Source organism: Pleurodeles waltl, chromosome 1_2 (assembly GCF_031143425.1).
Source record: "Pleurodeles waltl isolate 20211129_DDA chromosome 1_2, aPleWal1.hap1.20221129, whole genome shotgun sequence".
In the NCBI taxonomy this organism is placed as follows: domain Eukaryota; kingdom Metazoa; phylum Chordata; class Amphibia; order Caudata; family Salamandridae; genus Pleurodeles; species Pleurodeles waltl.
The window spans coordinates 1,133,346,830-1,133,361,959 of NC_090437.1; the positions used below are offsets into that span (position 1 = coordinate 1,133,346,830).

At 42.7% G+C, this 15,130-nt stretch overlaps 1 protein-coding gene across 4 annotated transcripts in view; it reads right to left on the minus strand.

Annotated features, from left to right (window-relative positions):
• Positions 1–11,453: 11,453 nt before the first annotated feature.
• The window catches only part of LOC138248803 (uncharacterized), a 254,919-nt gene continuing 251,242 nt past the window's right edge, over positions 11,454–15,130 (minus strand). For all 4 annotated transcript variants that reach the window (XM_069202737.1, XM_069202746.1, XM_069202719.1 and 1 more), the window contains one exon: positions 11,454–14,718. The gene's annotated coding sequence lies outside the window, so the exon portion shown is untranslated. The remainder of the gene's footprint in view (positions 14,719–15,130) is intronic.

Here is a 15,130-nt window from a genome sequence, read left to right on the forward strand (position 1 = left end):
CTTGGTTTAATGAGAGGTCAGCTGACATACAATTCACTATGAATTTCAGTAAAGACAACATTCTATTCCTTGACCTAAATATAGGGATTGATAAGTACAGTTTGTTTGCTTCGCTCTGTATGAAACCTACAGAGAGAAATACATTGTTGCATTACAGCCGCAGCCATAAAGGAATTTTAGGGACAATTTACTGTTTGGACAGTTTTTACTTTCCATCGAAACTGTATGAATAAGGTTGATTGTTTCAAAGAATCAAACATATTGATCAATAGATTGATCGAGAGAGGCTATCCGAAAAGACTGGTTAAAAGAGCAAGGAAAAGGGTGTGGTACAACCAAAGGGAATGGCTATTGAAGCCTGATCAGAAAGATGCTAATCTGAATAGATTAATTTGTGTCACCACATTTGGTCCAGTCAGCAATGCTATTAGGAAGATAATTGAAAAACACTGGGGATTCGTCAAGGATGTTTTGACAGAAAAAAACTGCCCCTTTTTTTCTATTAAAAACGAAGAAACCTGAAGGAAATGTTGTTGAGAGCAGCTTCACCATCAGCACCAAAACCTTCTATTAATACAATGTGGGGTCTTCCAGCTGTGCTTGGGCATCGCAAATGTGGGCAATGTTTAGCATGTGAATTGAGTTTCAATACAAATGAGCTTTGTTTTGTGTTCAAATTAACTTTGTTTAGCAATTGTAATACACAAGACGTTGTTTATGTGATCTCATGTTCATGTGATCTGATGTATATAGGTAAGACAACCAAAAAAGTGAAGTGTTTTTACAACACAAGGGTAGGATTAAATGTAAAATTCTGGGAGCCCCACTTGTTGGACATTACCTGGGACAACAGCAATGACATAAGATGGCAAGTGATAGAACAAGTGAAATTAGGACCTCGTGGAGGCGACAAGAACAGTCTGCTCTCTAAACGTGAACTTTATTCGATAGAGAGTTGCGGAACAATAAAAGGTCTCAACACACTTTAGGACTGGCAGCAGACGTCATCTTTCTAAGTGGCAAAATTGAGGCTAATCCATGAAACTTATGAACTATAAGAAATTGAGCTATTTTATACTTTTGTATGGAGAAATATACTCTTTTATATATATTTTGAAGGTTTTTTAATGGCCCGAAACCCTTTATTCACTTTTCTTCTTTGGATAAAATGCAGACAATATACATTTTATTTTTCCCCAAATACAACATTTTTTTCAAACTGCTATGGTGGTCTAACAAGGAAGAACTGGTTGACTGAATATTGTACGTTTGAAGTCACATATATTTATATTTGAATCCATATGAGGAAAGGCTTATTCCTGTAAAAAGGTGTATGTCTCATTTTAGTAAGGCATTTACCACACAAACCAGTAACAAGTCAGACGCCTTTGCGCTTGAATGTGTCTGTTTACATCTTCTCCATCTGTGCCATCTCTTACTGAAGGCCTGGTTTTCATGTCTTTTCTGTTTGTTATTTATTATGGACACCAGAGGGCGCTCCCCACCGTCTTGTGCACGTTCCGTACGGATGATCTATATAGGTGGGTTGTTTTGAGAGGCGGGAAAGATACAAGTTGGCGTCCATCTCCAAAGATTAAGGCCCATATTTATACTTTTTGACGCTAAACTGCGCTAACGCAGTTTAGCGTCAAAAAGTTTTGCGCCGGCTAACGCCATTCTGAAGCGCCATGCGGGCGCCGTATTTATTGAATGGCGTTAGCCGGCGCAAGCAGACCGGCGCTGCCTGGTGTGCGCGAGAAAAACCACGTACACCAGGCAGCGCCGGCGTAGGGGGAAAATGGCGCATGGGCGTCTTAAAATGGGGCAAGTCAGGTTACGTCGAAAAAATCGTCGTAACCCGACTTGCGCCATTTATTTTCGACGCCCATCCCCCATCAACATGACTCCTATCATTGTAAAGATAGGAGTCATGCCCCCTTGCCCAATGGCCATGCCCAGGGGACTTCTGTCCCCTGGGCATGGTCATTGGGCATAGTGGCATGTAGGGGGGCACAAATCAGGCCCCCCTATGCCACAAAAAATTATTAAAAAAATATAAAAAAATACTTACCTGAATGTCCCTGGGGTGGGTCCCTCCAGCCTTGGGTGTCCTCCTGGGGTGGGCAAGGGTGGCAGGGGGGGTCCCTGGGGGCAGGGGAGGGCACTCTGGGCTCATTTTGAGCCCACTTGTCCCTTAACGCCATGCCTGACCCAGGCGTTAAAAAGCGGCGCAAATGCGCCGTTTTTAGCCACGCCCACTCCCGGGCGTCTCTTTTGCCCGGGAGTATAACTACCACGTAAAGGCCTGGGAGTCATTTTTTAGACGGGAACGCCTCCCTTGCATATCATTAACGCAAGGAAGGGGTTCACGCTAAAAAATGACGCACATTCCGGGAACTTTGGCGCTATTCGCCTCTAACGCCATAGTATAAATATGGCGTTAGTTGGCGTTAGTTTAGCGTCGAATTTGCGTCGAAAAAAACGACGCAAATTCGGCGCAAACGGAGTATAAATACGGCCCTAAGTGAGTTCTCTCTGTGGTTTTGTCTGTGGGTTTTTGCCTTTTAGATACAATCTACAATCCTTTGCAATGTTGTATCTGTTGCAATGTTCGATCTTTTAGATGACTTTTAGATACGATCCACTATCGTTTGCAATGTTATATCCTGTGATATAGAGAGACAGACTGACACGGGTTTTGGATAAAATGCCAAATGATACCTGATGTGCTTGTTATGTCGGCAGGGTTGAATTTTGGCATTTTTCTTAAACAACTTTTAGAAAGTAGGCATTTTCTTGCTTTAACCATTCTGTGACTGCCTGTTTGTGGATTCCCTGTCTAGGTCAGACTCTCAAGAAAATCAAGAAAAATCAAGTGCACTGACTTCAGATGACCCCAGACTGACTCCGCTGCCGGATTCTGCGCTGCTGCCTGCAACTGAATCTGTTGTCCTCGCTAGAGTGTGACGACCCTGCAGGCCCGACGCTGCAGCAGCCCTGCTGAAGTCGCAACTCTGTGAGTCCTGAAGTGCTGTGTCACCGACGTCTGGGGCACCTGACTTCGCTGCACTATTCCTTGACCACCGGATACGGAATCTGCCCGAAGTGCGCAGATCCAACGCTTCGCACTGACGCCGCCTCACCTCCACCGCCCCGCAGCAAGGAACCAGCGCCTTTGCTCACGAGCCTTTGTGTTTCTAAGTGCTATATTGAAGTTTAATCTTTTAAAAATTCAGAACTTCGCCTGTGTCTGTTCGATTTTTGTAGTTTTGGTCTTGTTTTATTTAGATACATATTGGCTATTGTTCTAACCTGGTGTTGAGTCATTTTGTAGTGTTTTCACTGTATTACTGTGTGTGTTGGTACAAATACTTTACACATTGTCTCTGGGTTAAGCCTTTCTGCTTGTGAGGGCTACCAAGGGGGTAAGCGGGTGTGTTTCTCTTTTGCCCTGACTAGAGTGAGGGTCTTTGCATCGACATGGGGTAACCTGACTGCCAACCAAAGACCCCATTTCTAACAACATTGTAATAGGGCAGACGGGACATCTGTCACGGTTATGACCGCGTAACCCGTCCGCCAAACTCTAAACCAGGCTTTAAGTCTGAACATGGAAATCTTCACTATGACTTTGTCCAGCGGCTCCCTGATAACAACCCTACTCCTCAGACACCGCTGGCTGCCTTGCCCCGCTGAGGTTTACCTTCTCATACACTTTTCTTCAAAATGTCTTGTAAGCACAAGGTAAGCAGAGACCAGGCCCAATCCACCTTGTGTATCCGAATCGCGCTCCATCGTGGTCAGTTATAACTTTTGGCTTTGCCCTAGTCTAGCGAACCAGCTGTCCGTGGTTGGCGCTTTGATCTTTCATGTGCTAGTTTTTACCAAAAAAATGTAAAGATTTGTAACTCTGTTCCTACTGATTGGATTTTTGTCATTTTGTTATCAATTAATTTAATAACTACTTTTTTTTCTAAATTGGTATATGCTTTTTCTTGTATTGTTTTTTTTACTTTATTACGGCTTAAGTTTTGCAAAAATACTGTATACATTGCTTCTATATTAAGCCTGACTACTTTGGTGCCAAGATACCAGATGGTTACACACAGGTTAATTTAGTGACTTTGTGCTTCATCCTGGCAGGTACTGTAGTTGTTGCTTGAGAAGGGTTTACACACCTCTCAATCTAAAACCCAGTTTTTAACACTAGCCCTAACTACTGCAGACCTCCGGTCAAGTTATGAAGTATGCAAGTCATTAGCTCAGTATGTATCCAATAAAATCTAACTAAATGATGAGTGTTTTAATACATTTTCCTGACTGGAAAAAGTATTTATTATGCCTTTATTAAAAGAAGTCAAATGCTGAGCCAGGTGTGCTGGTAAAAAAACTTCTTTAAAGGTTTATAAGTGAAATTGCAGTCCTGGACGAATTTCAGTTGGGATTTGGGCACATCATGGAGCATAATTAGCACTCCTAGCCATGTTGGGCAGGCTGTAGATGATCCAAGAGAGGGGTGGTAAGTTGGCTCTTATCCTGTTGGATCTACCCACATCCTTTACCGGCTCAATGAAATCAGGATAAAAAATGCAGCTTTGGGGTGGTTATCATCCTTCCTGAAGAATCGTTATCAGGCAGTTATGCTACCCCCATATACATCTTTCTACTACAGAACAGACTATGGCATACCCACGGGGGCCATCATTGAGCCCATCTCTGTTTTATGTCTAAGTGGCCCCTTTAGCTAGATTAATTAGATCATTTGTGTTGGACCTCATTGGCTACGCTGATGATACTCAATTTAAACAAGGATAGTTATTCCACCCTATTAGTCTAATTTTACTGACTATAAGATGGAAGTAGCTTCATGGAAAAGAAAAGAACTGTGAGAAAAATAGAGAGTCTTACCCAATGAGGGTCCCAGTATATCTGGCCCAATTACGGTGGCCCTCAGAGTTGGGAGACCAGCCTACTCGAGCTGATTCAGTTCTTAATCTAAGATTTATGTTTGACAGTAAATTGAACTGTGCATTTCAGATTGTGAAGCTTTCATTGTCTTGGTTCTTACTTCTTCGTGTTGTGAGAAAGATACTGCCCCTTATGACAGCAAAGTATAAAATCATAGTGCTAGAAATGGGGTTTCTGGTTTGCTAGGGTATGCACCTAAGCCAGACAAAACCCACCCACTCTAGACAGGTCAAGGGAGTTACACATCCAAGATAACCCCTGCTCACCCCTTTGGTAGCTTGGCACGAGCAGTCAGGCCTAACCTGGAGACAATCTGTAAAGCGTTTGCACAACACACACAACACACGTGATGCAAAATGTACACCACAAAGTAAACACACCACTGAGCTATGTAAAAATAAACTGTATTGCACAAAACATAATTAGACCAACATTACACGTCAGTAATACCCTGCTACCTTAGCAGTTGTCAGAACGTTACACAAGTTACTAATACTCTGCAAGAATAAGCAGTTGTCACATTAGAACACGTAAGTACTCAGTAGTCTGCAACATAAGCAGTAGTCAGGAATCACAGTAAAGAGATAAATGCCCTTGTCAGAACCATATGAGTAAATGCCTCTAGTAAGACCATTATGAAACCTATGACAAGTCAGGGGCAGTAAACAGAACATCAGAACATACAGTCAGCATCCCATCCATAAGCAGGTTACCACATTTCTTCCCCAAGTCCATACCTGAAACTTGAGAAAGAGTATGTCCAAAACGAGTACCTGGTCTTAAGGTGCGAAGGCACTCCACAGGCCTAGAAACTGACCAGAAGGAGAAGGGGGGCCCCGGCAAACAAAATAAACAACATGCCACTCTGAACAACCTTGCATCCCCTTGTCTATTACATAATAAGACTACCCTACAAAAACAGTACACTCTTCATGTCTCTCTCTGCCACCAAGTCCACCACCCACACACACAGACCCAACAAAATGCCTCCTTAACCTTCTGGAAGAGGATCACTATATTGAAAAGCAAGACTATGGTGAGCCTCACTCAGTTATCACAACTAACAACACTCCTGCTTCAAGCTCATATTATACTACTTACCCTTCTCCTAAACAAAACAACACTACCACTAACACACCTTTTCTAAACTGCCAGCTCATAAATGCTCGATCACTCTCAAAAAACAAGCACCACATCTACGACCTGCTCACAGACACACAACCTGACTTACTATTCATAACGGAATCCTGGTTGGGACATGACATGGCCCCAGTGTTGCACGAAGCCCTTCCCACGGGCTATCAAACCATCACAGAAAACCGTATAGGCAAGAGAGAAGGTGGACTAGCTATCATATTCAAACAGGCAACATTTCCATATAAGGTTGTGAAGCCCTCCTCGTCAGATGCCACTCTACTCCAACTTCCTCCTGTAACTTTCTCCTCCTTTACAGACCTCCACCTAACAACTCCACATTCCCAGATGCTTTTCTAGATACAGTCTCAAACCTTATTACACTATACTCCAACCTATGCATTCTTGGGGATCTAAACATTTGGTTTGACAAACCCAATATGCCCCATCCAAAAGCTATCACCACTGGCCTAGTCGCATTGAACCTACATCAGATTATACACAATCCCACACACATCACTGGACAGATCCTAGATGTCATTTTTACTAAGCCTGAACTAGTTACCGTTCATAGCATCACGCCAATCACTTGGTCAGACCACCATTTGATAACTTTCCGACATAAAACTCCACAACCCAACACACCCCACAACTACTTACATACATGCACCTATCGACCATGGAGCAAACTCAATTTTGATGACTTAGAAACACAACTAACAGCCAACATAGATCTAGATACAATTAATTCTGTGCCAAAACTTTATGAGTGGCTACAGGAAGCTTTTGATATCCTAATACCACTCAGAAAAACTAAACACGACAAAAGAAAACCAACACCTTGGAGAAACACAGAACTAAAGCAACAAATCAGAAAGTTGCAGCGGACCTGGCTCAAAACAAACAACAGTCAAGACAAACTGCAGCTACACAAACTTAACAGAATATACAAATCATCAATTAAAAAAGCTAAAAAAAAGGTACTACTCAGACAGAATTCAGAAAGCTACAACCAAGGAATTTTATAAAATTCTCAATGAATTTCTAAAACCTACATGCATGGAAGGAAGTCATCCCACTACTCAAGATTTCACAAACAAATTGGCAACTCACTACACAACCAAGGCAAACACATTGGAATCCTATTTAAAACAGAAGAAAACCATCAGCACCAACCCCTTTCCTAAAATACAGTATGGGAGGTCATACTTCCTTTTTCTTTAGGGCGAGGGCTCTGGGGGCGTGGGCTTCCCGGCCCCAGGGCCTATCTTCCTCCTTTACTGGCCCTCCATCGCACCCGACCTGGTGCGCGAGTGCCCTATTGTCCTGGACCGTGGCGGTGAAGTGTGGATTCCCCGCAGCTCCTTCCTGTGCCCCGGGGGCACTAACCTAAGTGCACTTTGGATGCGCTTCACTAGATACGGGCGCTCGGGCCGCGGCGGTTATTTAGCTTTGTGGAAAGGTGCTACCAGTGCGGGGGGCCACTTCTGGGAGCCCGGCTTGCGGCGGTGAAGCGTATTTTACAGCCAACGGGTCTAGAGGTGCGGGGGAGCACAAAGGTGTAGCTCTCACCCAGCACTAAGTAAGGGAAAGCACCCCTCCTTCGCCTGAGCTCGTTGCAGGGGTCAGGGGCCACGGCACCCTGCCCCTGGAGACAAGAGGGGGGGGGAGCACAGGGCTGCACGCCCAACAACAGGCCAGCACAAGGGTTGCAGGTGATGGCAGTTCCTCCTAGTGACCAGGCAGATCACAGGTCAGCACAGCAGAAGCAGTCCAAGGTGGTTCCTGGTGAGTCCATTCAGCAGCATCCTGTGTCCATTTCCAGGTAAGTTTCTGGTGTCCCAATAATGTATAAAGAATGTCTAAATTGTGGGGAAAATTCCTCTGTACTTATACTAGGGTTACAGTGTGGTTTGTAATGGGGAGGAAAAGGGGTTCCAACCAGTTACAACTGGTTCTGGAAGTGCCCTTTCTCTCCTCCAGCACAGGCTCCAAACATCAGTGGGGGGTAAACGACCCTATTGTGCAAGGCCAGGGCACAGCCTTTACAAATGCAGGTGTGTCCCGCCTCTCCCTTCTCTCAGCCCAGGAAGGCTACACAATATGTAGATGCACCTCTGTGACACCTCCACCCTCCCTGTGTACAGGCTGTCTGAAAAGAATGCACAAAGCCGTCAGTCTGCCGAGACGTGGATTGGAGCCAAGCTGCAAAAACACCAGAGTCATAAGTACAGATAAATGTGCACTTTCTAGAAGTGGCATTTCTGTAATAGTAATAAAACATACACCTACACCAGTAAGCAGCATTTCTTATCACTATAACAACCATATCAAACATGCCTATGCTACCCCTCATAAATCAGACAATACCCCTTACACATAAGGCAGGGCATTTCCAATGCAATCCTATGAGATGCCAGCACTCACAGTAGTGAGACACCAAGTTAGGCTGTTTGTCACTACCAGGACAGGCCACGCTACCTGGCACATGTCCTGCCTGTCAACATCCATGGCACCCTGCCCATAGGGCTAGCTAGGGCGTATCTTAGAGGTGACTTACATGTAGTAAAAGGAGAGTTCTGGGCCTGGCAAGTAAATTTAGATGCCAGGTCCCTGTGGCAGAAAACTGCGCACACAGGCCCTGCGCTAGCAGGCCTGAGATAGGTTTGACATGCTACTTCAGTGGGTGGCACAAGCAGTGCTGCAGGCCCACTAGTAGCATTTAATTTACAGGCCCTGGGTATAAGGATACCACTTTACAAGGGACTTATAGGTAAATTAAATATACCAATTAGGTATATTCCAATCATGCCAATTTTACAAGGGAGAGCACATGCACTTTAGCAGTAGTTAGCAGTGAAAAAGTGCTCAGAGTCAAAACGTCAGCCCACAAAGGTCAGAAAAATAAGGAGGTAAAAGGCAAAAAGTCTGGGAAATTGACCCTGTAAAAGGGCCAGGTCCAACACATAGTAATTCGGGCAATTATAGGATCACACTTTCATTACTGTACTGCCAACTATTTCAGGCACTTCAGAAATACTCAATAAAACATACAGGTTATCCAAAACATAGGAGTAATAGTAATGCTAAAATTACCCCAAAGTATTTTGATCTCTCATCATCTCAGTGACGTATACTAGCTGACAGTGAAACAAGCATTTGCAATGCAATGGGTCTCTCATTTGCTCGAGTTAGAGCTATTAGTGTTGTAAACTCCTAACCGGTCTTTTCTTGCCACATAACTTGAAAATCAAAAGTAAAACAGTTTCACATAAGCGACCTGATTCACAGCGCCACGGCTGCCATGAGCATCAGCAATAAGGAGAGACCCAAAAGGAAAAAGAAGTTAGCTCGCAGTCAAACTTATCTGCAAAAGTGCAATTAGCCATGAAACAGGGACGATGGCCAAGCCGGTAACAAAACTTCCCCAAGGAGGGACGAATGTAAACCATTTACCAATGTTATCAAAGGATTTTTGAAGGGCAAGCCCACGAACGAGTGGTGGTGATGGGCGTGAGTTGGGCGTTGTTAAACGCCCAGATACATACCAACACGTCTGAAAAGCAGCGCATGCGCCCTGCAATGCGCAACCTAAAAAGGATCACACTGAAGGCTATCTGTATTTGTTACAAGGCTATTTATGGAATCGTGCCTCCCTTTTTTAAGGATTTGGTGATCATACACTAGCTCTATAGGAATCTACACTCACCAGCAGCCTGTTTACTGACCCGCCAAAGGCCTGTAAATTGAAATTAGGAATACAATCTTTCTTATATGTTGCCTGCTTGATGTGGAATGCCATTCCTCCCTTGCTATTAACGCCTTATTGGAAACCAATTGATCTGCAGGAAAAATCTATTTGGTTCAATGTTTGGATGAACAAGAAATCTCTGGATTGGCAGTCTTAGAGCCAGGATGCAATGGGCATGATGCCACATGGCATGGCATGCAACGGAGCGTTGGGTCCGCCCATTTTAACCACTGCTCAGTTGGACTGTCATTTATTTGTTGGGTTCAGTCAACATAGATAGAATGGAGCATTGCAGCATACTCGTCAATAATTGGCTTTGTTGTCAGTGTCATTCATTCTCAATTTAGACCATCTGGCATCCATTTGGTGTTTGGGATGTGATGTAGTGTCAGCAGTTTGATAGAAAATAAACGTCATGCCATGTTTTAGTCCCTTGTCTGCCTCCCCTCGCTCTCCTCCAAACATGCAGCAATACCGTAATGCATAGTAGAACAATCAATGCCACTAGAGTGGCACTAGCTGCTCATCAGACACTCACAATGGAGCGATGCAGCTGGAGAGGATGCCAGTGATAGTGGGTGGCACCGATGGAGTAGGCTGAAGTGGAAGCAGATCAAGTAGAGCGTGGACAATGGGTTAGCCTTGTCCCACTGGAAGCTGATGTTGTCTGTGGCTATATGGGTGAAAATGCAATTGCCTTTGGAGAGTGAGGCAGTCAATAACCTATAAATGGCAATAGCCATAAATTCGGCATTCACTTTTCCAGCATGTAGTGGTGGGGAATGCCAATGAAAGCGGCTATACCTAAGGAGCAGGCGAGACTAAGAATAAGGCCATTATAAACTTTATGAAACAAGGAACCTGAGATAGATGCCTGAAGGAACTACTTTTTGCACCAAGACACCAATGAAAAATGTACCAGTAAAAATGTAAAACCACTCATTGAGCCAGTACTTGAACGAGGCTTGCCTAATCTATGTATTAGCTCAAAGGGGCTGATTCAAAGCTCTTCTCAATATGTTGTGTGTTATGTTGACCTGAGCTCTTGAAGGCAGTAACCCGAGCTGAAAACTGAAGTCAGGTGTTCACTGAGGTGCCTAACCACTGCCTTCTGGAAAATCCCATTCACAATTTCCTCGGCTTAGTGGGTTCTTTCTCAGTTAAAGAAAATGCAAAACAGCCACTCAGATGTGTGAGACCATCCGTCTAGAAACAGGGAAGGACTTAGAGATTCAAATGAATAAATTGGCCTTCAAACACTTCAATAATGATACTAGAAGAGAGAATTTAAATATGGTTCAGACAGGAAGTTTTAAATTCCGACTTTTCTTTATTCGGCCACAAATATGGACAGAAATGAATTAATTGAAGCATCGATTGTTATTCACCTGTTTGTTCACTTCTCAAGGCAATTACTTTGTGGGCAACCCACAGCATGCCACTGGCTTATCATCAGACCATTTGTTGATTATTATTATAAGCAAATACATCTACTTATCTCTTTGTATTCGGAGATGCCCGACTGCATATGATAACTTATCTGTTTGTATTTGGAGGTTCTGGACAGCATGAGAACACAGGAGTAGTATAAAATTGTGCATTTTATTAAAGGTTTTGTCAAAAAAAATTATTACATGGCGGTCAAAATATGCAATATAAAGGATTTAAATCATTGTACCATATCTAAAATATACAAATAAAAAATATACAATCTCAACCCGCATTATAAGAGTGAAATACTTCCATTTCTGTTGATAGGCTGTTGATTCCCTGCCTAAGTAACTGGGCTCAGCCAAAAAAGGCCTATTTAATTCTAAGATCAGCATTGGTTCTATATTTTCTTTATTTCTAACATTTTCCATCTGTGATGTGATGTAATGAGGTACTCCGTCTTCCTCGCAGCTTGACGTGCACATCTCAATTGTAATTTTTGCACATAGGTATCGTTATTGTTTACTTTGTAACTCTCGCTACGAGTTTCCATAGCAATATTAGATTTAAAAAAGTATACCCTTTAAAAAAACACTCCAGGTATAGCTTTAATGAAATCGAATGGCTTTCTACTTTGTCCTATCCTCCCTCTATTGCAAACCCAGGAGTCTTCTTTTCATAGCTACTGCCCCTAATGTGTTGTTTTTGGAAGCACCTGGAAGAATATTCACGGTAGCCAATAATAATTTGACCACAGCTCGTTTGTCCCTGTTGACAAGACTGGCCCTCGGTGAGAATCTACTCCTTGCCCCACACTTTAATGAAAATCCTAGATATATTTCTTCTATTGCATACAATTTTACTTTAAAAAACTTCAAATAAAGATGATTGCGGATACTGCATCTAAGCAATTCAATGGAATTATGGATCTACCACAAATTTCAACAGATTCTGCGCGTTGTGTAGATTGCATGAAAATGATCGTAGCTTAGGTGGAACAAAAATGACTAAAATACTGAACACGGTGCAATGACCAGGCTCTTTGAAAAAGTTAAATGGTTACTTTTTCCTAGGTAGCGGGAGTAATTGAGCATTTAAGTGATGAGGAGTTTGGCCAGACAGTGCTGTTATCCCTAATTTATGAACAGGTTAAAAGGTTACGGTCTGAAACAGGAAACAAAAAGCGATATATGTAAATTAATTAAAGGTGGTAGACTGAATGATTCATTATTTGAATCCTTGTGCAAATCCATGTTTATATCACAGAGCTCTGAAAGCTGCCCTTATTTCAAGCAGGTTCTCAGGGGCAGATTTATAGAAAGTGGCATTGCACCAAGTGCAGAGCCACTTTCCCTGCGCCCCTTCACACCACTCTACCGCCACCATGTGTGCACCATATTTAAAATATGACGCACCATGGCGCAGGGTAGGGGGCAATGGCATAATTTCCCATTATACTATTGATGTAGTCTGTAGAAGTAGCGTCAAAATGTTGGCGCTACTCCTGAAGAGTACATAGGGCCCCATTCTAAAGAATGGAAGCCCCCTTTTAACGCCTGCTCATAGATTTCCTTATGCTATTTTTCCAGCTCCTCTAACGGGGGAACAGAGTGGCGCAAAGCACGCATTGCGCCACTCTGTAAATACAGCGTGGGAATTTCGGCCTCATTGGGCCACAATAATGTAAAAAATAATGACGTTAATGTGGTGCAAGGTGGCGCTAAGGCATTATAAATATGCCCCTTGGAGTTTAGAGGTATCTAACACGTTCTACTTCTCCTTTGAAGGTCCAAAGTTGAGACTATCTTGAAATACATGCATAGTGAATAAGTACTGTTTAATACAGTCCCATCAGACTGTTTCTTGTTGGATTTATGTGCTGCTAAAGCCCCTGCAATACTGTAAACCCAAACCGAAGACCAGTTTTAAAACAAGCATTTGCAATGCAATGGGTTTCACATATGCTCGAGTTAGAGCTATTAGCGCTGTAAACTCTAAAACTGGACGTTTCTTACCACATAAATTGAAAGAAAAAAAACAAGCGCAATTGTGATTGGTGAAACCCGGCGCAATCGCGCTGAAATTGAAAACCAAAAAACCAAGCGTGATCATGCTATGTAAAACCCAGCGCGATCGCGCTATGTGGAAAATAAAAAGATAAAGTATTGCAGAAACCAGGCTGAAAACATGGAGCCTTGTATGTTTTCAGTAGTTGGCCGGTGTGCTCGGGGAGGGCTAAACACCGGAAAAGGCATGACGTGTGCATGCCTTTCACTAATGAAATCAGGCGGATTTTAAAAGGCAAGCCCACAAACTATTGAAAGTGATAGACGTGAAATGAGCATGGTTAAAAACCCAAAGAGAGATAACAACAGGGACGGACGCTTTTGTGCTCGATCCTAAACATACCTGTATAAAATAATAGAGACTCAACCTTTTACTAAGTGCAAATACAGCCTTTTTGAGTGGAGAGTGTATAGTGGTGCAAACTATTTCACTGTCGGAAGGAGTTGTAACGAGTGATGAATCTGCATTGGTGGTAAAGAAGCTGTCCAGTTTTGGTGGTGGAGGACACATGGGTTAAAAGTAGTCACACAGGACGGACAGCCACAGAGGGTGAGGTAGCTTCACATAAAAGGACTGACTGATAGGCAGGGTGTTAGAGAGAACATATTTGTAGTGCGTGGACTAGGAATTGTGAGGTGAAGTGAAACTGTTCTTATCACAGAACTAACTGATTTGCAATGTCCACAGGACATTTGGGGTAAATTCATTCCAATACTTTTGGTATATGTGTATTTTGTTTTAAATCGTCAAATTGTTCTGAGTAACGAATGGCAAATGTGTTATTTGGCTGAATATACTATGGTAGAAATACTTGGTTAAGATAGTGGCTCATATCTTTCCTTAAGTATCGCTATTTTTGTGCTCACTAAATATTGACTTTTGTTTACTTAATTGTTATTTGCTGGTTCACCTGTCCCTATGCACAATGCTACAATAAAAATTAGCTGGAAACTACGGCCATCTTAACATATGTGAAATAAATATACCTGATTTGTAAACAAATGTAGACATTAGAGAGTAAAGTCAAAAGCGCTTTAGAGTAGCAAGGCCTATCTAAGTACTTCTGCAGCCACATCTGGCTTTGGCAACAAATAAACATAGTTTTCCAAAACCCCTTTCCATCGAGCTGGGGCTTAAGCAGTGGAGCTCAAGGCAGATCCGCATTAATTAAACACTGTCATGTTGACTGACTGCCAATTGCAATATTTGGAAACTTGAAAAGATTCATAATACGCAAAAGCTAAACGTAAAGCTAAACAGATTTCGAAAAATCTCCGCCTTTCTTCAAATGCATTGTCTTCTTTCTTGCGCTATGCTGCGCCTTGTTTACTTCAATGCCGACTGCACAGTGGGGCTCCAAGTCTCACCTGCAAGGGCAAATATATAAGTAACTAGTAAACACGAGTCATTTGATGATTACTTTTCAATTGCACTAAATATAACTTTGAAAAAAAGATGACTGCTGAATAGAAAAATGAAAATTGATATGCAAGGCAATTTTTTTTTTCTGGACGCTGATCATTGTGTATTGCTTGGCATGGCACTTTAAAACTCCGTTCCGCCGGTGGTAGGTGGAGTTTTTTTTCCCCAAACTCAAAAACTAAGTGAACTCTGCTGGCAGAGGGGAGTTTGCTCTCTAAATATGCCAGTCAGGTGTAAGCCAATTTTACCATGTTTTAGGGAGAGAGCACAAGCACTTTAGCACCAGTTAGCACTGGTAAAATTCAGTCAGTTCTAAGGCCAACAAAAATGAATTTAGCACGAATAGGAGGGTTGAAG